At 46.1% G+C, this 21,129-nt stretch overlaps 1 protein-coding gene across 3 annotated transcripts in view; it reads right to left on the bottom strand.

Moving 5' to 3' along the window:
- The window catches only part of BCL9 (BCL9 transcription coactivator), a gene marked incomplete at its 5' end in the record, with an annotated part of 467,860 nt that overhangs the window by 410,596 nt on the left and 36,135 nt on the right, over positions 1 to 21,129 (bottom strand). The window lies entirely within an intron of this gene.

The following is a 21,129-nucleotide window of genomic DNA, read 5'->3' on the forward strand; positions in this document are numbered from 1 at the left end:
AGTCTTCCGACCATCTCCAGCAGAGTGTCTCCAGTCTCCATCTCCAGCAGAGTGTCTCCAGTCTCCGACCATCTCCAGCAGAGTGTCCCCAGTCTCTGATCACCTCCAGCAGAGTGTCTCCAGTCTCTGATCACCTCCAGCACAGTGTCTCCAGTCTCTGATCACCTCCAGCAGAGTGTCTCCAGTCTCTGATCACCTCCAGCAGAGTGTCTCCAGTCTCTGATCACCTCCAGCACAGTGTCCTCAGTCTTCCGACCATCTCCAGCAGAGTGTCCCCAGTCTCCATCTCCAGCAGAGTGTCTCCAGTCTCCGACCATCTCCAGCACAGTGTCTCCAGTCTCTGATCACCTCCAGCAGCATGTCCTCAGTCTCTGACCATCTCCAGCAGAGTGCCCCCAGTCTCCGACCATTTCCAGCAGTGTGTCCCCACTCTCTGACCATCTCCAGCAGAGTGTAATTTGTCCCGAACCAACAGGAAACTGACACATGACAGCCAGCCAATCAGCTGCAGAGCGGCCAATGACATGTGGCTGTAGAACTGGGATGCTGGTGACATCACCGACCTAATATGGCCACATGGCCGAAACCTTAGCTCATCCCTAGTGTGAACCTGCAGCTATGCACACGAGGGAGGGCATTTTTTTTTTTTACACATGTTGCCAATAGAGCTCCCAACAGAAGCCGGCATGCCACTAAAGAAGCCAAAATCCTAGCAAAACTGAAGTATGAGTTTCAGGTGGAGCTGTCCTCTAAGCTGATTCCTTTCGCATGGCTCCATTAAAGTCTCTGGACTCATTTTAAGTAGACGTGCCTGCCAGCGTCGGGGCCAACGTAATATCTCATTAGACATTCCCATACATATCTTGGCCGGTGACATGTCCATAATGTGATTCCGGCGGATTACAGCTAAAGAATATAATTAGCCTTGGCATAAATTCGTCGAGACAGCCGGACGCTCACAAAGACCAGTGACCACATTGTGCGCTCCGATTAGGAACCAGAACTGGCACAAGCGCCCGGGGCTCCTGGCACCGCTCAGAGCCAGAGTAGAAGAGGGGGGGGGGGGGGTTGCTGGTGGCAAGACGTAACCACTCAGGCCAAGATTAGCACGGGGCTTTGTGGTCGGTGAGCGTGCCAGGAGCACCAGCTACAGGGACGCAACGTCGTCCTCCCAGCCAACGTCTGCCGTAAGGTTACTGGGGCTCTTTATCCAAGATCTGGAACGCGGTTAGACAAGGGCTCTTCTATCCGGCTCTGTGTTCTGCAGTGTGCACAGCTGCTTTCCCCCTCCTGACATGCCAACACTGCAGCTCGTTAACCTATTAACCCGTCCGCTGCCAGGACCACATGCAACCTAATGAATAGAGTCAGTAGTGGGCTGCTGAGATTCATAGAACACACATTCAGGAAAAATCTCATAATGTTATATAGCAATATAACCGATGCAGCAATACTAACAACACCATGGGGGAGATGTACTAAAAATGGAGCACTCACAATCTGGTGCAGCTGTGCATGGTAGCCAATCAGCTTCTAACTTCAGCTTGTTTAATTAGGCTTTGACAATAAGGCAAGGTTCACATCTATGCAGGTTGTGGTTGATGCATTCTTCTGGCGCTGGTTGTGGTTGATGGGTTCTTCTGGCGCTGGTTGTGGTTGATGCATTCTTCTGGCGCTGGTTGTGGTTGATGCGTTCTTCTGGCGCAGGTTGTGGTTGATGCGTTCTTCTGGCGATGTTTGTGGTTGATGCGTTCTTCTGGTGCTGATTGTGGTTGATGCGTTCTTCTGGTGCGGATTGTGGTTGATGCATTCTTCTGGCGATGGTTGTGGTTGATGCGTTCTTCTGGCGCTGGTTGTGGTTGATGCGTTCTTCTGGTGCTGATTGTGGTTGATGCGTTCTTCTGGTGCGGATTGTGGTTGATGCATTCTTCTGGCGCTGGTTGTGGTTGATGCGTTCTTCTGGTGCAGGTTGCAGAGGTGGGGGACTCGAGTCACATGACTTGACTTAAGTCAGACTTAAGTCACCAGTTTGAGGACTTGAGACTTGCTGGACTAAAATTAATACAAGACTCGACTCGACTTTGACTTGGTATTCATGACTTGAGACTTGACTTTGACTTGAGACATGTGACTCAAAATGACTACTTTTTTAAGTTGTTAAATATTTGCATTTTCTCATGATGTGGTAAAGCAAAATGAATGTGCCTGTTATGTTTCTGACACCACAGTCACTTAAAACACCTCAGTGTGTTCTGATTTTTAGGACACTGGCTGTTTAACAATGGAAATACTTTTACTGTTTTTAGTGACTGTGGTGTTGATGACCGGACGAAGGATTTTGAGCTGTTTGGGCATTCAAAGTGTTTCTTTAATATGCCTAGAAAAAAGCAGTTTTGTTAATGTTGGAAATAAAACCTTTCCTGACCACTGACTTTTAACCGATTTAAAGCGGAGTTCCGGGCACAAAAATGAGATTTTTTTTTTTGTGCCCCTCCGCTAGGTATGCCTCATCTGAAAAGGAATTGGATAGTTATTATTTTTTTTTTTGTTTACTTGCCTTGCAATTGAAGATCGAAGATACTCACCTCAGAGTACTTCCTCCCTCGGAGCCGCGGCTCCGCCGTCACTTCCTGCCTCGCTATGATTCCTGGGAGCTGAACGTCACAGCTCCCAGGAATCAATGCGACGGCACCGGCCCCGCTCGTCATTTCCGGGCGACGCCGCATTCCCCTGCTAGACAGCTTCTGGGCATGCCCAGAAGCTGTGGAGGAATGCGGCGTCATGCCGGAAGTGACGAGAGGGGCCGGTGCGGCGCATTCTGGGACAAGAAGATGCGGAAGAAGACACAGAAGAGGACCGCGCCGGCTTCAGCTGCCCACAACAGAGATGGCAACGCTGTGGAAGAAATTTTCTAAGTAAGTATTTCTTCTAAAAGGTAAGTGCGAACCGGGACAGATCAGAGGCTAGCCATTGTGGAATGTGCTAGCCCTGACTGTCCCGGGGGTATGTTTGTTAAAAAAAGACATCTGTGCCCGGAACTCCGCTTTAAAGGTGAAAATTGGGGTAGATCAGTATTTTGACTTGTTTGTGACTTGACCAAAATAAATGACTTGCTTGACTTCTAGCAGGGACTCGACTTGACTTGCTTGCTTTTCGCCACAGTAACTTGGAACTTGCTTGAGACTTGAAGGTTAAGACTTGAGACTTGCTTGTGACTTGCACATGTGTGACTTACTCCCATGTCTGGCAGGTTGTGGTTGATGCGTTCTTCTGGCGCAGGTTGTGGTCGATGCGTTCTTCTGGCGCAGGTTGTGGTTGATGCCTTCTTCTGGCGCAGGTTGTGGTTGATGCGTTCTTCTGGTGCAGGTTGTGGTCGATGCGTTCTTCTGGTGCAGGTTGTGGTTGATGCGTTCTTCTGGCGCAGGTTGTGGTCGATGCGTTCTTCTGGCGCAGGTTGTAGTTGATGCGTTCTTCTGGCGCAGGTTGTGGTTGATACGTTCTTCTAGCGCAGGTTGTGGTCGATGCGTTCTTCTGGCGCAGGTTGTGGTTGATGCGTTCTTCTGGTGCAGGTTGTGGTTGATGCGTTCTTCTGGTGCAGGTTGAGGTTGATGCGTTCTTCTGGTGCAGGTTGTGATGGATGCGTTCCTCTAGCGCAGGTTGTGGTTGATGCGTTCTTCTAGCGCAGGTTGTGGTTGATGCGTTCTTCTGGTGCAGGTTGTGGTTGATGCGTTCTTCTGGTGCAGGTTGTGATGGATGCGTTCTTCTGGCGCAGGTTGTGGTTGATGCGTTCTTCTGGCGCAGGTTGTGATGGATGCGTTCTTCTGGCGCAGGTTGTGATGGATGCGTTCTTCTGGTGCAGGTTGTGGTTGATGCGTTCTTCTGGCGCAGGTTGTGATGGATGCGTTCTTCTGGTGCAGGTTGTGGTTGATGCGTTCTTCTGGCGCAGGTTGTGATGGATGCGTTCTTCTGGCGCAGGTTGTGATGGATGCGTTCTTCTGGCGCTGGTTGTGGTTGATGCGTTCTTCTGGCGCAGGTTGTGGTTGATGCGTTCTTCTGGCGCAGGTTGTGGTTGATGCGTTCTTCTGGTGCAGGTTGTGGTCGATGCGTTCTTCTGGCGCAGGTTGTGGTTGATGCGTTCTTCTGGCGCAGGTTGTGGTTGATGCGTTCTTCTGGCGCAGGTTGTGGTTGATGCGTTCCTCTAGCGCAGGTTGTGGTTGATGCGTTCTTCTGGTGCAGGTTGTGGTTGATGCGTTCTTCTGGTGCAGGTTGTGGTTGATGCGTTCTTCTGGTGCAGGTTGTGGTCGATGCGTTCTTCTGGCGCAGGTTGTGGTTGATGCGTTCTTCTGGTGCAGGTTGTGGTTGATGCGTTCTTCTGATGCAGGTTGTGGTCGATGCGTTCTTTTGGCGCAGGTTGTGGTTGATGCGTTCTTCTGGTGCAGGTTGTGGTTGATGCGTTCTTCTGGCGCAGGTTGTGGTTGATGCCTTCTTCTGGCGCAGGTTGTGGTTGATGCGTTCTTTTGGCGCAGGTTGTGTTTGATGCCTTCTTCTGGCGCAGGTTGTGGTTGATGCGTTCTTTTGGCGCAGGTTGTGGTTGATGCGTTCTTCTAGCGCAGGTTGTGGTTGATGCGTTCTTCTGGTGCAGGTTGTGGTTGATGCCTTCTTCTGGTGCAGGTTGTGGTTGATGCGTTCTTTTGGCGCAGGTTGTGGTTGATGCGTTCTTCTAGCGCAGGTTGTGGTTGATGCGTTCTTCTGGTGCAGGTTGTGGTTGATGCGTTCTTCTAGCGCAGGTTGTGGTTGATGCGTTCTTCTGGCGCAGGTTGTGGTTGATGCGTTCTTCTGGCGCAGGTTGTGGTGGATGCGTTCTTCTGGCGCAGGTTGAGGTTGATGCGTTCTTCTGGCGCAGGTTGAGGTTGATGCGTTCTTCTGGCGCAGGTTGAGGTTGATGCGTTCTTCTGGCGCAGGTTGAGGTTGATGCGTTCTTCTGGTACAGGTTGTGGTGGATGCCTTCTTCTGGTGCAGGTTGAGGTTGATGCATTCTTCTGGCGCAGGTTGTGGTTGATGCGTTCTTCTGGTGCAGGTTGGGGTTGATGCATTCTTTTTTATGCAACTTTCCCACTCTCTGGCAGTGCGATATGCATTCAATTCCATTCAGTGGAGCACAGCAGAGAATTACAGGGCCATTTAGACCCTTTATGTCTCATTAAAGAGAACCTGTCACCAAAAAAATCATCACATCCCTTATTGTCCCTTATTTCTTTGTTTTGGTTTTTGTTTAATTGTAAAAAAAAAAAAAAGTTACACCCAAGCACATAACCCCCCCCCCCTGCAAAAAATTGAAGCCCCCCAGATATACGCAAGTACAAATGTAAATGCACGCATTGGGGTGCCTACGCATGAAAACGCTGATTGCGATACAAGTGTTACATATCGCTGCGCACACCGGAAGAGAGCAATAATTCCAGCACCGGACCTCCTTCATAACGCTAAACTGATGACCTATAGGGGGCTTTTAAAGTGTTGCCTATCGAAATTTTGTGGCACAAGTTTGAAATGTTGGGTATTTATTTATTCAGTGCAACCTCAGCTTTTAGGCCCCTTTCACACTAGTGTGACTTGTCCCGCGATTTTGGACCGCAAAATCGCATGGCAAGTCGTTTTCCATTATTTTCAATGAGCCCCATTCATATCAGTGCGTTTTGAAGTCGCACCGACTTCAAAGCAGTTCCTGCACTACTTTGCCACGATTTGATTGCGTTTTGAGCCATAGCCATTGCTTTCAAAATCAGTCAAAATCGCGGCAAAGTCGCGTCGAAATAGCGCCGCAAAATCGCGTCGCATAAGTGTGATATGTTTACCAAAAAATCTGGAAATTTATTGTGTTTTTGGGCCCCTTAAAATTAACTTTAACCACTTGCCTCCCAAGCCAATTCTGACACCACTCTTCCACATGTAAAAATCATCTTTTTTTTTGCTAGAAAATTACTCACGACCCTCAAACGTTTTATATATATCAGAGACCCTGAGTAATCATTTTTTTTATGTCACACGGTATTTGCACAGCAATTTTGAAAAAAAAAAAAAAAAACACTTTCACGAATTAAAAAAAAAAAAAAAACGCTAAAAGTTAGCCCGATTTTTAAAATTTTTTCTGTATAATACAAAAGATGATGTTACGCTGAGTAATCAGATATCTAACATGTTTGCTTTAAAGTTGCGCACTTTTGTGGAATGGCGCCAAACTTCTGTACTTAAAAATAATAGAAACAGGAAATGACAGGTCTTCTTTATGGAGGGATCTGGGGTCTATAAGATCCCAAATCCCTCCTCTAGGCTAGAAAGCCTGAGATAAAGAAAAAAAAAACGATCCCGGCCTTTCCAGTACACGGCAGTGTTTACATCTACTGGGCCAGATGTGACGTCATAACGTCGCACCTGGGCCTCCGAAGGTCATAGAGACTGCTGGGGACCATCTGGTCCTAATTATTCTCTATGGTAAACTTCTGCTACCGGCAGATTTCTTCCCCTGATTTGCAGATCGCAAAGGCGAGCCGGTAGAAACACCGGAGGGCAGCGGGGGGGGGGGGGGGGGGGGCTTGGGGCGCGAGTGTGCGCAATTTTAAAGCTTGACATGTTTGGTATCCATTTACTCGGCCTAACATCATCTTTTATATTTTACCAAAAAATTGGGTTATTTATTGTGTTTTTATGCACTGAAGTTCAAAAAAGTGTATTGTTCAAAATTGTGTTTGAAATCCCGCTGTGAAAATTTAATGTGACATAAAAAAAATGGTAAAACCCACCAATTTATTCTCTAGGGCCTCTGCTTTAAAAATAAGGTTTGGGGTTTCTACGTCATTTTTCTAGCAAACAATACCGATTGTTACATGTGAACAAAAAGTGTCAGAAACGGGCTGGTCTTAAAGTGGTTAATCTACGATCGTTGTCTGATAGCTAGCAGCACGCACAGATGCGCGCTGCTAGTTGTTATCACACCCTGTGCCTGAAAGCTCCTGTGATCCAATCAGCACACTGTCCTAGTCCAGTAGCAAATATATTATTGGGCCCCCCATACACACACTATAGGGCCCCCAACCGCCTTGCTCTGGCTGTCCTCCAACTGTCTCCCCCCAGCCCCCCCCCCCCATTCAGTCTATTGCCTTCGATTTCCCTCTGTCTCTCGCCCTGCTATGTCTGCAAGGAGGGGAAATACTTTATAAGCCAAGACCTAGAAGAACAGTGCATATACTCTTGTACCCCGAACATGGCTGTACCCAAGGCAGACTATACCCTAAGAATATTCGATCACAGGGGAAAATACGAAAATACCCCAAGAACATTCAATCACAGAGGAAAATACCCCAAGAGCATTCGTTCACAGAGGAAAATACCCCAAGAGCATTCGTACACAGGGGAAAATACCCCAAGAGCATTCAAACTCAGGGGAAAATACCCCAAAAGCATTCAATCACAGGGGAAAATACCCCAAGAACATTCGATTACAGGGGAAAATACCCTAAGAACCTTCAATCCCAGGGGAAAATACCCCAAGAACATTCGATCACAGGGGGAAATACCCCAAGAACATTCGATCACAGGGAAAAATACCCCAAAAATATTCGATCACAGGGGAAAATACCCCAACAGCATTCAGTCACAGGGGAAAATACCCCAAGAACATTTGATCACAGGGGAAAATACCCCAAGAACATTCGATCACAGGGGAAAATACCCCAACAGCATTCAATCACAGGGGGAAATACCCCAAGAGCATTGGATCACAGGGGGAAATACCCCAAGAACATTCAATCACATGGAGAAATACCCCAAGAACATTCGATCACAGGGGAAAATACCCCAAGAGCATTCAATCACAGGGGAAAATACCCCAAGATCATTCGATCACAGGGGAAAATACCCCAAGAACATTCGATCACAGGGGAAAATATCCCAAGAGCATTCAATCACAGGGGAAAATACCCCAAGAATATTTGATTACAGGGGAAAATACCCCAAGAGCATTTGATCACAGGGGAAAATACCCCAAGGGCATTCAATCACAGGGGAACATATCTGAAGAACATTCGATCACAGGGGAAAATACCCCCAAAATATTTGATCACAGGGGAAAATACCCCAACAAACATATATATATACATAATATAAAACATAAATATTATAAGAATAGTAATATATAAATAAAAAAATAATTATATATATATTAAATTTCCAGCACAAAAACTATCAAAACAAAAGGAAGAAAAAAGAGTTTAGAAGATACAATAGAAGAAGGCCGGAGAGTGTTAGGTTGCGTTTGTGCCAGGAACGTTTCCTTTATACATTGTATTAGGAATTATTTGCTCAGCGCTCTGACATCACCGACTCCCCTCCCTCCAGCCAATCACACCTGGACACCGAGAACAAAAGTTTGTCTTCTTCACACTCTGCACACCTTTCTTCCCGGAGTTCTCCAGGACAAGTAAGAACAAAGACCAGACAGCAGCTGTACAGAGGAGGAGAGGATCCCAAACCGAGAAACATTGCTGATCTCCTTCTGAAAATGCTATTTGCCTGGCAGTCTCCAATACTTTGAAGGCCCATTTACACGACTGAATTGCAGTAACGCGCTAATTTACCCCAATGTTCAGCAACGCATGTATTGCTGCAATGTCATTTATTCGGCTGTGTTGCAGAAATATGCACGTGCGGTTTTTGGTCCATTGCTGTGAGTTGAGAAGACAATTCCAAGGAATGGCTTCCCTAATGGCAACACGTGCTAACATGCAACGTATCGCAGCAGACCCAGCCCTCCAAGAAGCATGCTGAGCAGTGAAGGCCTGGTTCAACTTCTTGTGCAGCAGTGCATTAGGGAGTACTGAAGCAATTTGTATCTAACTGATCAGGAGAGAAAAACCATTAGAACATTCGATCAGATAAGAAAATACCTAAGAATCTTTGCTCAGAAGAGAAATGACCCTAAGAATATTCGATCAGAAGGGAAAATACCCTAAGAACATTCGATCAGATAAGAAAATACCCTAAGAACATTCGATCACAAGGGAAAATACCCTAAGAACATTCGATCGGATATGAAAATACCCTGAGAAATTTAAATCAGAAATAAAAATACCCTAAGGACGTTTGTTTGGAAAAGAAGCTACCCTAAGAACATTCGATCAGATAAGAACAACCCTGAGGCTGGGTTCACATGTGTGCGGATTGGATGCGGATTTCCCTGTATCCAATCTGTATGACATTTCAGTGTGAATGGCTCTCAATGGAACCGGTTCACAAGGCTTGCAAAAGTGGGTTCTGTGCGTCTTTGGGTCCGATTCAGGTGCAAATTCAGGCAAAAAATTGAACCGGAATCGCACCGTAACCGGTGAACAGACACGCACCGATCTCCAGGCACGAACCCGCGGCCGCACATATGTGAACCTGGCCTAAACGTTTGATCGAAATTGAAAATACCCTAAGAACATTCGATCAGAAGGGAAAATACCATAAATATTTGTTTAGAAGAGAACATATCCTATGAACGTTCGATCATAAGAGAAAATACCCTAAAAACTTTAGAAATGAAAACACCCTATAAACATTCGATCATACGAGAACATTCCCTAGGAACATTTGATCAGAACATAAAACATAAATTAATATACCCTAAGAACATTTGATCAGAAGAGGAAAACCCTAAGAACATTCAATTAGAATAGAACATACCTTAAGAACATTCAGTTAGAATAGAACATACCCTAAGAACATTCGATCAGAAGGGAAATTTCCCCTCTGAACATTCAAACAGAAATAGAAATTCTAAGAAAATCTGATCAGAAGAGCAAAACCCTTAGAACATTTGATCAGAAGAGAACATCCCCTAGGAACATTCGATCAGAAGATAACACACCCTAAGAACATTCGATCTGAAGGGAAAATACCCTCAAAACATTTGATCAGAAAAGAAAATACCATGCAAACTTTTAATCTGAAATGAAAATACCCTAAGAATGTTTGCTCAGAAGAGAAAATATCCTAAGAAATTCGATCAGATAAAAATATACCCTAAGAACTTTCCATCAGAAATTAAAAGATCCTAAGAACATTCGATCAGAACAGAACATACCATAGGAACATTTAACCAGAAAAGATAATACCCTGGGAACCTTCAAACAGAAATAAAAGATCCTAAGAACATTCGATCAGAAGAGAACATACCCTAAAAACATTTTGCCAGAAAAGAAAATACCCTGAGAACTTCCAAACAGAAATAAAAAGATTCTAAGAACATTCGATCATTGTAATGGAACCGCGACCCACACTGTGTTTGTGGACTTCCATCAGTATACGGCTTCCTTTAGTCTGGAACATAGATACCAGATTTTCTAGCCACCCCCATGCAAAGCTAGCCAACAACTTAGCTTGTTCTGGAACCTTCTCTTTTATTGAACAATCACACAGTTTATATACAGCATGGACTTCCCCCTCCTGATCAGATTACCCCATCAGATCAGGGGTTGCCTGGTTACATTATCATATGCAGATGAAATTGTATACAGAAATAGAATCAACCTGAACTAATTATCTAGCCATCTGGACAGAAACAATATGTGAGTTCATTAACAATTAACAATGGGACAGACAGGCTTAACAGAATCCACATCACACCTCAATACACAGACAATAGGAAGGGACCACCAGTGACAGACTGTCCGTCTCTGACATTGAAGAACATGGAACAGAGGCCAATGTGATTAGCTCCTTCAATCAACATGTTCAGAATCAAACGGGCCAGGAATAGTTCTCAACTTCTCACTGTCACATATTTCTCGAGATACAGGTCTGACAAATATTACTGTCCCATTTGAAGTAATCCAAACCATATTCTCAGTGTCCGCTTAAGGACTGCCCGCCGCAGAAATACTGCGGCAGGCTGGCCCTCCTGCGCGAACCGCCGTAGGTACACGTTGGCCGGCAGCGCACTCCCGCCCCCACTCATCATCGGGGACTCCGGTGCATGGGGCAGGAGGCTCAGATTGCCGCCCTGACACCCGCAGTCGCTCCCCGCTGAAAGAGAAGAACGGTCAGTTGTTGTAAACACAGCTGACCGTTCTTCTCCCTGGAATGATCACAGAGTGCCTGTGATCCTTCTATATAGGATCGCATGTCTCTATGGTCATTTCACAAGCACATCCCCCATACAGTTAGAATAACTCCCCTAGGTACACATTTAACCCTTTGATCGCCCCTGGTTTAACCCCTTCCCTGCCAATGGCATTATTACAGTAACAGTGCATATTTTTAACACTGATTACTGTAGTAATGTCACTGGTCCTCCCAAAAGTATCAAAAATTTCAATGTTAGGGGTCCGATCTGTCCGCCGCAATGTCGCAGTTCCGCTAAAAAAAACGCAGATCGCCGCCATTACTAGTAAAAAAAATAAAAACAATAAAAATGACATATCTTTCCCGTAGTTTGTAGATGCGATAACTTTTGCGCAAACCAAATACGCTTATTGTGATTTTTTTTTACCAAAAATATGTAGCAGAAAACAAATTGGCCTAAAATGTTAAAAAACATTTTTTGGGAATGTTATATAGCAGAAAGAGAAAAATATTGTTTTTTTTTTTCAGAATTGTCGCTCTTTTTTTGTTTATAGCGCAAAAAATAAATATCGCAGAGGTGATCAAATGCCACCAAAAGAAAGCTCTATTTGTGGGAAATGACATACATTTTATTTGGGTACAGCGTCGTACAAACGCGCAATTGTCCGTAAAAATAACCCAGTGCCGAATCGCAAAATATGGCCTGGTCATTAAGGGGGTAAATCCTTCTGGTCCAGAAATAGTTAAGTATCGGTCTTTCACTCCCAGTGACAGTGAGTACCGTCACAAACATACCCTAAAAACATTCGACCAGAAAAGAAAATATGCTAAGAACTTTCGATCAGAAAAGAAAATATCCTAAGAAAATATGATCAGACACGAGAACATTCCATCAGAAATATTCCAAAGCAATGGCAGCCTCCATGTGTCCTTACAGCAGAATTCTTTACAGCTGAAGAAAAGGCAGATAAAAACGAGGGAACTCCAGTACCTAGGAGTCAGCAATAATAAATAAGAGCTCCAGATAGGAACAATCGATGAGCAGTTTATGTCTTCCACCCACCTGAAGATTTCTGTAAATAATGTGTAAATACTTGTACTGTCTGTCCCCAGCCTGGACCCAGGATCACTATAAGGCATGCTAAAGCGGCCTCTCAGCCACTACTGCTGTATTTTATAATTACATGTCTTCAGTGATATTCATTAAATACACCCTAAGTGAAGGTTCACACATATGTGATGTCAGACATTGCATGTGATTGGGAGCGCACTGCTCTGCAAATCACATGCGATGTCTGTGCGATGCAAATTCAGCCATACAGATTGTATGGCTGAATTTGCATCGCATTCGGACATAACACGCACAGGACCCTTTTTTGTGTCCACACCAGAAATGGATCGCATGGTGGTTCACACCTATGCGATCCAATTCATGTCCGAACTGACAGTTGGCACTGCGATATACAAACTGATCTGGGGGTGTCTTTAACTTTGTATTTACACCCCCAGCGATTCGCATATGGCAGTGTGAACTGCCTGCGAGTTGAATGCGATGCGGGAACCCGCAGTGGATTCGTAGGATTCCCGCATCGCATATGTGTGAACCTGGACTCAGTGATATTGTGGTTTAATAAATCAAGGCAGCTCAGCCAATGTTGCTGTAGGTCACTTTAGCATGCCGTGCAGTTTGATAAATCAAAGCCAAAATGGTATAAATTATAAATAAAATCCCATTATAAAGACCCTCTGCTGCTTATGTGCAAGTAGTAAGTGGAGAGTGATTGTCAGCCACACGTCACACCTCCCAGACACCTTCCGCTCCCAGTTCCATCTCTTACTGGGCTGGAGACGGCGGGGTCTCAGGAGCTTCTATCAGCCGCAGCATTTCACACTCAGGGAATAGACAGAGTCCCCGCAGACGGCTCACCATGCAGCCCTCTCCATGTTCTAATACACAGGGGGGGACTCTGTGTGCTGGGAGTACATCTGCTGTTACCATTCCCCACCAAGGAATACACAGAGCAAGAGACACTCATTCAATTACACACATCACAGCAGTGTGCCTAAAGCTCAACTCCGGGGAAAACCAAATATCATCGAAATCCATTCCTTGTGTATTCTTCCTGGAATCTTGGTGAGCTTTGTGTATTTCTTCCAGATCTGTGCAGTAATCCAGTGTGAGACTTTCCCTCTGTGCGGGAGCTTCCTATAATAAAGACCACTCACTGCTGCTCCCTCTCCTTGTGCAGGGTGACTGGTCTTGTCTCCGCCCCTTCTGTCATTTTCTGCAGGCAGCCTGTAGTGGGTGGGGCCCAGTGCCATCATAAGAGCATTAAAGGGCCCCGGGCAATGCAGTGCACTGGGGCCCTGCCTACACAATCACCCACGAGAATAAAAATGCAAATTATCGATAAGGTGCTATTTATTGGTACAGCAGTGCCAGGCTAATGACAGCTTCCAAGTTGGGCGGCTGGGTCCAGTAAACACACACACAGACGGGAGTCAGACTCTACTGTCCTGTGTGTGCCTGTTCCTGTGGAGGCGGACAGGCATTCCTTTAGTTGTGGGCTCCCCCTCCATGGCCCAAGTGGCCTGACAGCAGCACAGGGCCGACAGGCGCTTGCCACCTGCTAAGTTTGGCAACAGAATGCACACGTGAATCGGGACTAATGCTTGGTTGTGGTTGGGTCGCTGGGCAGGTGGGGTCCCCCTGGGCAAGTGGGGCCCCCGGGCAACTGCCCAGCATGCCCATTCGGTAAGATGGCCCTGGTGGGGCCTACTGGGTCCCTCCCATAGCCCCACTTTATGCACAGCACAGTGATGATGTCACTGTTAATTTTACAAGGTAATATCTGGGTTTGCATAGGCATTCGGTGATGCAAAGTAGTTTTATATCCCTTGTGGATATTGAGGAATATATTGAAATGAAAATCTCTGTGCTTTAAAAACAAAAATCCCAATGAATGCAGTAACTGTGTGTATTCAAAAAACAAATACGAATTGTATTTTTAAATGGAGAGTTTAGAAGTGCCTGAATCTGTCACCCACGATAGCAGAGCAAAGACTGGAAGAGGGAGGGGAAGCACTAGGGGTCTTTAGGAGCGCTGCATTGCTGACAAGGGACATGCTGATGATAGGAGAGAGCAGTGTGAGGGGAGGGGTAAACTCACTGCCCAATCACAGTCTGGGGATGGGGAGGTGACTAATTTCTATCTTAACTGCAACGGAGTACAGCTTTGTAGATCTCAGGACTGGATGGACAGGTAAAAAAAACTCCCATTCAGGGATCCACAAACTACGGCCCTCCGGCTGTTGCAGAACTACATATCCCATGAGGCATTGTAAAACTCTGACATTCACAGACATTACTAGGCATGATGGGAATTGTAGTTCCTGAACAACTGGAGGGCCATAGTTTGAAGACCCAGTTTGCTTGAATATACTTTATATACAACAATATAATAAAATACGCTATTTATACCATCCATGCTGAGTTCTACCATTGCTGAATAAATTACACATTGATGTATATCATACACAGAGCCTGCTACATGATGGAATATGGCATCTCTGGCAGGGCCCCCTAGGGTCACCATACATGTTACACTTTGACCATACAATCTCTGTACAATCAACTTTATATTTACCAAAACTATGTTCACCCCTTGGAATGTGTCAGCTAGGACGCACCATGGAAATAGCGACTACACATTATGATGTGGGGCAGACAGCAGGGAAGCTCCAGCTGACAGGCATTTGAGCCCGTTCTTGTCTCTGGATAATTTTTATGAGACAAGCGATGTTATCAAGATTGCTTGTGAGGACCTGTCACTTTTATTTGATAAAGTTTTATTGATGGCGTGTCATGATGCTGCCGCATTTTTTTATTTGCTCTTTTAGAGTATCACAACGATTCTCCAAAAGCTGCAAAGCCGCGAAAATCTTTTGTTTAACAACAAAGAGAACGTTGACATTGATTTAAGCAGAAGTTACTCTGCAGCTGGACTGTATCCCTTCTATCACATGAGTGCTGTCAGTCTGTGTCCTTCTGTCTCTAACATCGGACTCCCCTAACCCTAATCCAAGCACTAAGACTAACCCAACCACCAACCCTACATCAACCACCAACCCTAACCCCATCACCAATCTCAACCCACCACTAACCCTAACCAAACCACCAACCCTAACCCAACCACTAACCCTGTCAACAACCCTAACCCAACCACCAACTCTAAACCAACTATCAACCCTAACACAACCACCAACCTTAACACAACCACCAATCCTAAAACAACCACCAACCCTAACACAACCACCAACCCTAACACAACCACCAACCTTAACACAACCACCAATCCTAAAACAACCACCAACCCTAACACAACCACCAACCCTAACCCCATCACTAACCCAACCACCAACCCTAACACAACCACCAACCCTAACCCAATCACCAACCCCAACCCCAACCCCACCACCAACCCTAACCCCATCACCAACCTCAACCCAACCACCAACTCCAACCCCTCCACTAACCCTAACCCAACCACCAACCCTAACCCAACCATTAACCCTAACCCTGTCACCAACCCTAACCCAACCACCAACTCTAACCCAACCACCAACCCTAACACAACCACCAACCCTAACCCCATCCCCAACCCCAACTCAACCACCAACCCCACTACTAGCCCTTAACCAACCACCCACCCTAATCCCACCACCAACCCTAACCTAACCACTAACCCTAACCTTCGTCACCAACCATAACCCAACCACCAACTCTAACCCAACCACCAACCCTAACACAACCACCAATTCTAACACAACCACCAACCCTAACCCTACCACTAACCCTAACCCAACCACCAACCCTAAACCCACCACCAACCCTAACCCCACCACTAACCCTAACACAATCACCAACCCTAACCCAACCCTACCACCAACCCTAATACCATCATGAACTCCAACCTCACCACTAACCCTAACCCAATGACCAACCCTAACCCCACCACCAAACCTAACCCAACCACTAACCCTAACCCAACCACCAATTCTAACCCAACCTCCAACCCTAACCCCACCACCAACCCTAATACCATCACAAACCCTAACACAACCACCAACCCTAATCCCATCACAAACCCTAACCCCACCACCAACCCTAACACAACCACCAACCCTAACCCCATCACCAAACCCAACCCCAAAGGCTAGCCCTATCATCAACCCTAACCCAACCACTAACCCGACCACCAACCGTAACGCCATCACCAACCCTAACCCAACCACCAACCCTAACCCCACCACTAGCACTAACACAACCACCAACCCTAACCCCATTACCAACCCTAACCCAACACCAACCCTAACCCCATTACCAACGCTAACACAACCACCAACCCTAACCCCCATCACCAACCCTACCACAACCACCAACCCTAACCCCACCACTAACCCAACCACAACCTCTAATCCCACCACCAACTCTAACCCAACCTCCAACCCTAACACAACCACAAGCTCTAACCCCACCACTAATCCTAACCCAACGACCAACCCAACCACCAACTCTAACCTAACCACCAACCCTAACATAACTTCCAACCCTAACACAACAACCAACCCTAACCTAAAAACAAACCCAACCACCAATCCTAATACAACCACCAATGACCAACCCTAACTGAAAAACGAACCCTAACCCAACCACCAATGACCAACTCTAATCCAAAAACTAACTCTAACCCAACCACCAACCCTAACCCCACCACCAACCCTAACCCAGCCACCAACTCTAACCACACCACCAACCCTAACCCAACCACCAACCCCCAACCATACCGCAAAAACTAACCCTAACCCAACCACCAACCCTAACCCAGACACCAACCCTAACCCAGCCACCAACCCTAACCCAACCATCAACCCCCAACCCTAACGCAAGAACTAACCCTAACCCAACCACCAACCACTTACTCTAACCCAACCACCAACCCTAAGCCCACCACTAACCCTAACCCCACCATCAACCTTTACCTCATTACTAACCCTAACCTCACCACCAACCCTAACACAACTACGAACCCTAACACAATCACCAACGACCAAACCTAACCCAAAAATGAACCCTAACCCAACCACCAACCCTAAGCTCACCACTAACTCTAACCCAACCACCAACCTTAAGTTCATCACCTACCCTAACCCAACCACCATCCCTAACCCAACTACCAATCCTAACCCAATCACTAACCCTAACCCAACCAACAATCCTCACCATAATACAAGTTAGCCCTCTCCCTTCACTTGCTTTCCCTAACATGTGCTAAAATACCTATCCTCAACACATACTAGCCCTAACCATAACCTTCAGTCTTGACCCTAACACATACTAACTGTAATCTTAACATGCGCTAATATGCCTATCCCTAACACTTGCTAGCCCAAATCATAACCCTAAGCCTAGCCCCACACCTCAGTCCTAACCCTAACCTTTGCTCTAACCCTAATTCTAACCATAACATTTCATAATATGCCTATCCCTAACACATGGTAGCCTTAACCATAACCTTCAGCCATGACCCTAAGGCCAGCCATAGACAGAGCAAATTTATTTCCTGCAACCAGACAGATTTGACAGATTTGAATCCCTCCCGCGGAGCTATTGTGTTCACTGGGGGGGGGGGGGGGGGGGTGCGAAGCCAGCTCCGCTGGAAGAACACAGTAATCATTGCTACTTGCTAGCAGCTTTTACAACTGCTAACAATAATCGCATGTAAAATCCGGCACGCTGGTTGTATCCAAGTTGATTGATTGATCAACTTGAGTACATTTAACCTGTCCATACATGATTTGAATCTCGGCTGGTTCCGGAGATTCAAATCATCTATGGCTGGCTTAATGCTAATTGTAACCCAAACCTCTTACTCTAACCCAATCAGTATTCTTAACCATAATATGAGCTAGCTCTTTCCCTAACACATACTAACATGCCTATCCCTAACACATGCTAGCCTTAACCCTTAGACCTGACCCTAACACATGCTAGCCCTAATCCTAGCTATAACTCTAACACGAGCTACTATTCCTATCCCTAACACATGCTAGCCTTAACTGTAACCTTCAACCTTGACCCTAGCACATGCTAGCCTTAAGCCTCAGCCATAACTTCAAAGTGATTGTAAACCCTCACCTTGTAGAGAAACCCATTCGGTTTAAAATAGAAATGAAAGGCAAACATTTGTGTATAGATATAAAAAAAAAAACATTATAAATACCTTCTTTTCCCCCTTTTTTTTTTTTATAAGTGAGCATATTCCCTTGGTTCTCAGCTGCATAATAGCTGGGGGAGGAGAAGCAGCAGCATACTGATCTTCTCAGTGAATGGCTGAGCAAAGGGGGAGGTGTGTCAGAACAAGTCTGATCATTGATGGAGAGCAGGCTGAGTTCCCAGCATAACTAGAGAACCGACCACAGTATGTTCTCATGCTTAGTGTGGTCAGTTTTAATAGGGAAGCAGAGGGGCTGGGATTTCACACAAAGGAAGAACTACAAAGAGAGCAGGATACTTTATCATACAAGTACATGGTACAACAGGATAATATCAGGAATATGAAATGCTGGGTTTACATATTCCTTAATTCTAATTGTAACCTTAACTCCTTACCCTAATCCAACTACTAATCCTAACCATAATACAAGCTAACTCTGTCCCTAACATGTGTTATCCCTAACATGTGCAGACATGTTTATCCTGACCCCTCAGCCTTGACCCTGACACATGCTAGTCCCAAGCCTCAGCCCTGACCCTAACACATGCTAGTCCCAAGCTTCAGCCCTGACCCTAACACATGCTAGTCCCAAGCCTCAGCCCTGACCCTAACACATGCTAGTCCCAAGCTTCAGCCCTGACCCTAACACATGCTAGGCATAATCTTCAGCCTTAAACCTAACAATGCAACTCACAAAATGCACAGCATATGTGACGTGGAGCCCTGTAGTGTGGGCATGTTGCCCACTATTATGGTAGTGCAGAGGGTTCTCTATTCAAAATGAATGAAGCTGCAATGCACAGCTGATCATGTTTTCCAGTATTGCATATTGAAATGCATACTTTATCACACATTACCATCAGTGTGAATGGGCCCTAACACATACTGCCCACAATGTACACGCTATATTAACCCAAACATGTGCTACTAATATACCTAACATGTGCTAACTGTAACCCCCTGTCTTAAGCCTAACATGTTATAGTCCTACCCTAACATATACTAGCCCCCAACACCAATCCTTAGTCTTAACTTTACCTTGTGCTAGATCTAACCCTAAGCCCTAAACATAACATGTACTATCCCCTAACCAGGGCCGGTGCAAGGATTTTTGACGCCCTAGGTGAAACCTGATTTTGCTGCCCCCTTGGCACCGCCCCCTTGACTACACCCAGGGCCTAGGGCAAGATCAACTACTTGCACCCCCCCCAATAGAAAAAAACAGTAAAACTAAATGATCTAAATTAGGCATAAATGGGGAGGGCAACCTGTTAGTCTGTTAGTGTTTTTTTTGTTTTGTTTTTCTAATGGCACTTTTTTTTGTATATTATTTTACTGTGTGCCATTACAAAAAATATATTGATATAACATCAGAAAGAGGGGGTGAGACTTGGTGAGGACAGCCACTCAGTGAGCAGTGTGCCGTGAGGACAGCCAGTCAGTGAGCAGTGTGCCGTGAGGACAGCCAGTCAGTGAGCAGTGTACGGTGAGGACAGCCAGTCAGTGAGCAGTGTACGGTGAGGACAGCCAGTCAGTGAGCAGTGTATGGGGAGGACAGCCAGTCAGAGAGCAGTGTATGGGGAGGACAGCCAGTCAGTGAGCAGTGTACGGTGAGGACAGCCAGTCAGTGAGCAGTGTACGGTGAGGACAGCCAGTCAGTGAGCAGTGTACAGTGAAGACAGCCAGTCAGTGAGCATTGTATGGTAAGGACAGCCAGTCAGTGAGCAGTGTGCCGTGAGGACAGCCAGTCAGTGTGAGCAGTGTACGGTGAGGACAGCCAGTCAGTGAGCAGTGTATGGTGAGGACAGCCAGTCAGTGAGCAGTGTACGGTGAGGACAGCCAGTCAGTGAGCAGTGTACAGTGAAGACAGCCAGTCAGTGAGCATTGTATGGTAAGGACAGCCAGTCAGTGTGAGCAGTGTACGGGGAGGACAGCCAGTCAGTGAGCATTGTATGGTGGGGACAGCCAGTCAGTGAGCATTGTATGGTAAGGACAGCCAGTCAGTGTGAGCAGTGTACGGAGAGGAGAGCCAGTCAGTGAGCATTGTATGGTGAGGACAGCAAGTCAGTGAGCATTGTATGGTGAGGACAGCCAGTCAGTGAGCAGTGTACGGGAGGACAGCCAGTTAGTGTGAGCAGTGTACGGGGAGGACAGCCAGTCAGTGAGCATTGTATGGTGAGGACAGCCAGTCAGTGAGCAGTGTACGGGAGGACAGCCAGTTAGTGTGAGCAGTGTACGGGGAGGACAGCCAATCAGTGAGCATTGTATGGTGACTATCGGCTACAGAATAACACTTACCAGTTCAAACCCTAACCCTCAGTCGTAACCTAATGTGTACTAGACCTAACCATGTTCCTCCATAGCATGTTCTAGCCATAACTCTAACATGTACCTCCATAGCATGTTCTAGCTCTGACCCTGACCTTTAGACCTAGCTTAGCCTAACCCTAACACATATTAGCCTTAGCCCTCACCCCCTGAACTTAGCATGTACTAGCCCTAAGGCAAAGTCTTAAGACATACTATCTTTATCCTAGCCCTGAGCCCTAAGTACTAGCTCTAACCCTTAGCCTAAACATGTACTAGCTCTAACACTAACATTTACTAGCCCTTATCATGGCCCTCAATCTTATACTTAACCCTTAGCCCTAACACGTACTAGTCCTAACCCTCAACCCTAAAACTAGCATGTGCTATCCCTAGTCCTCAGCCCTATTCCTAATCTTGATATCATAAAGATTAGAGAAGTCAT

This window comes from Pelophylax lessonae, assembly GCF_965119305.1.
Source record: "Pelophylax lessonae genome assembly, chromosome: 2".
In the NCBI taxonomy this organism is placed as follows: Eukaryota; Metazoa; Chordata; class Amphibia; order Anura; family Ranidae; genus Pelophylax; species Pelophylax lessonae.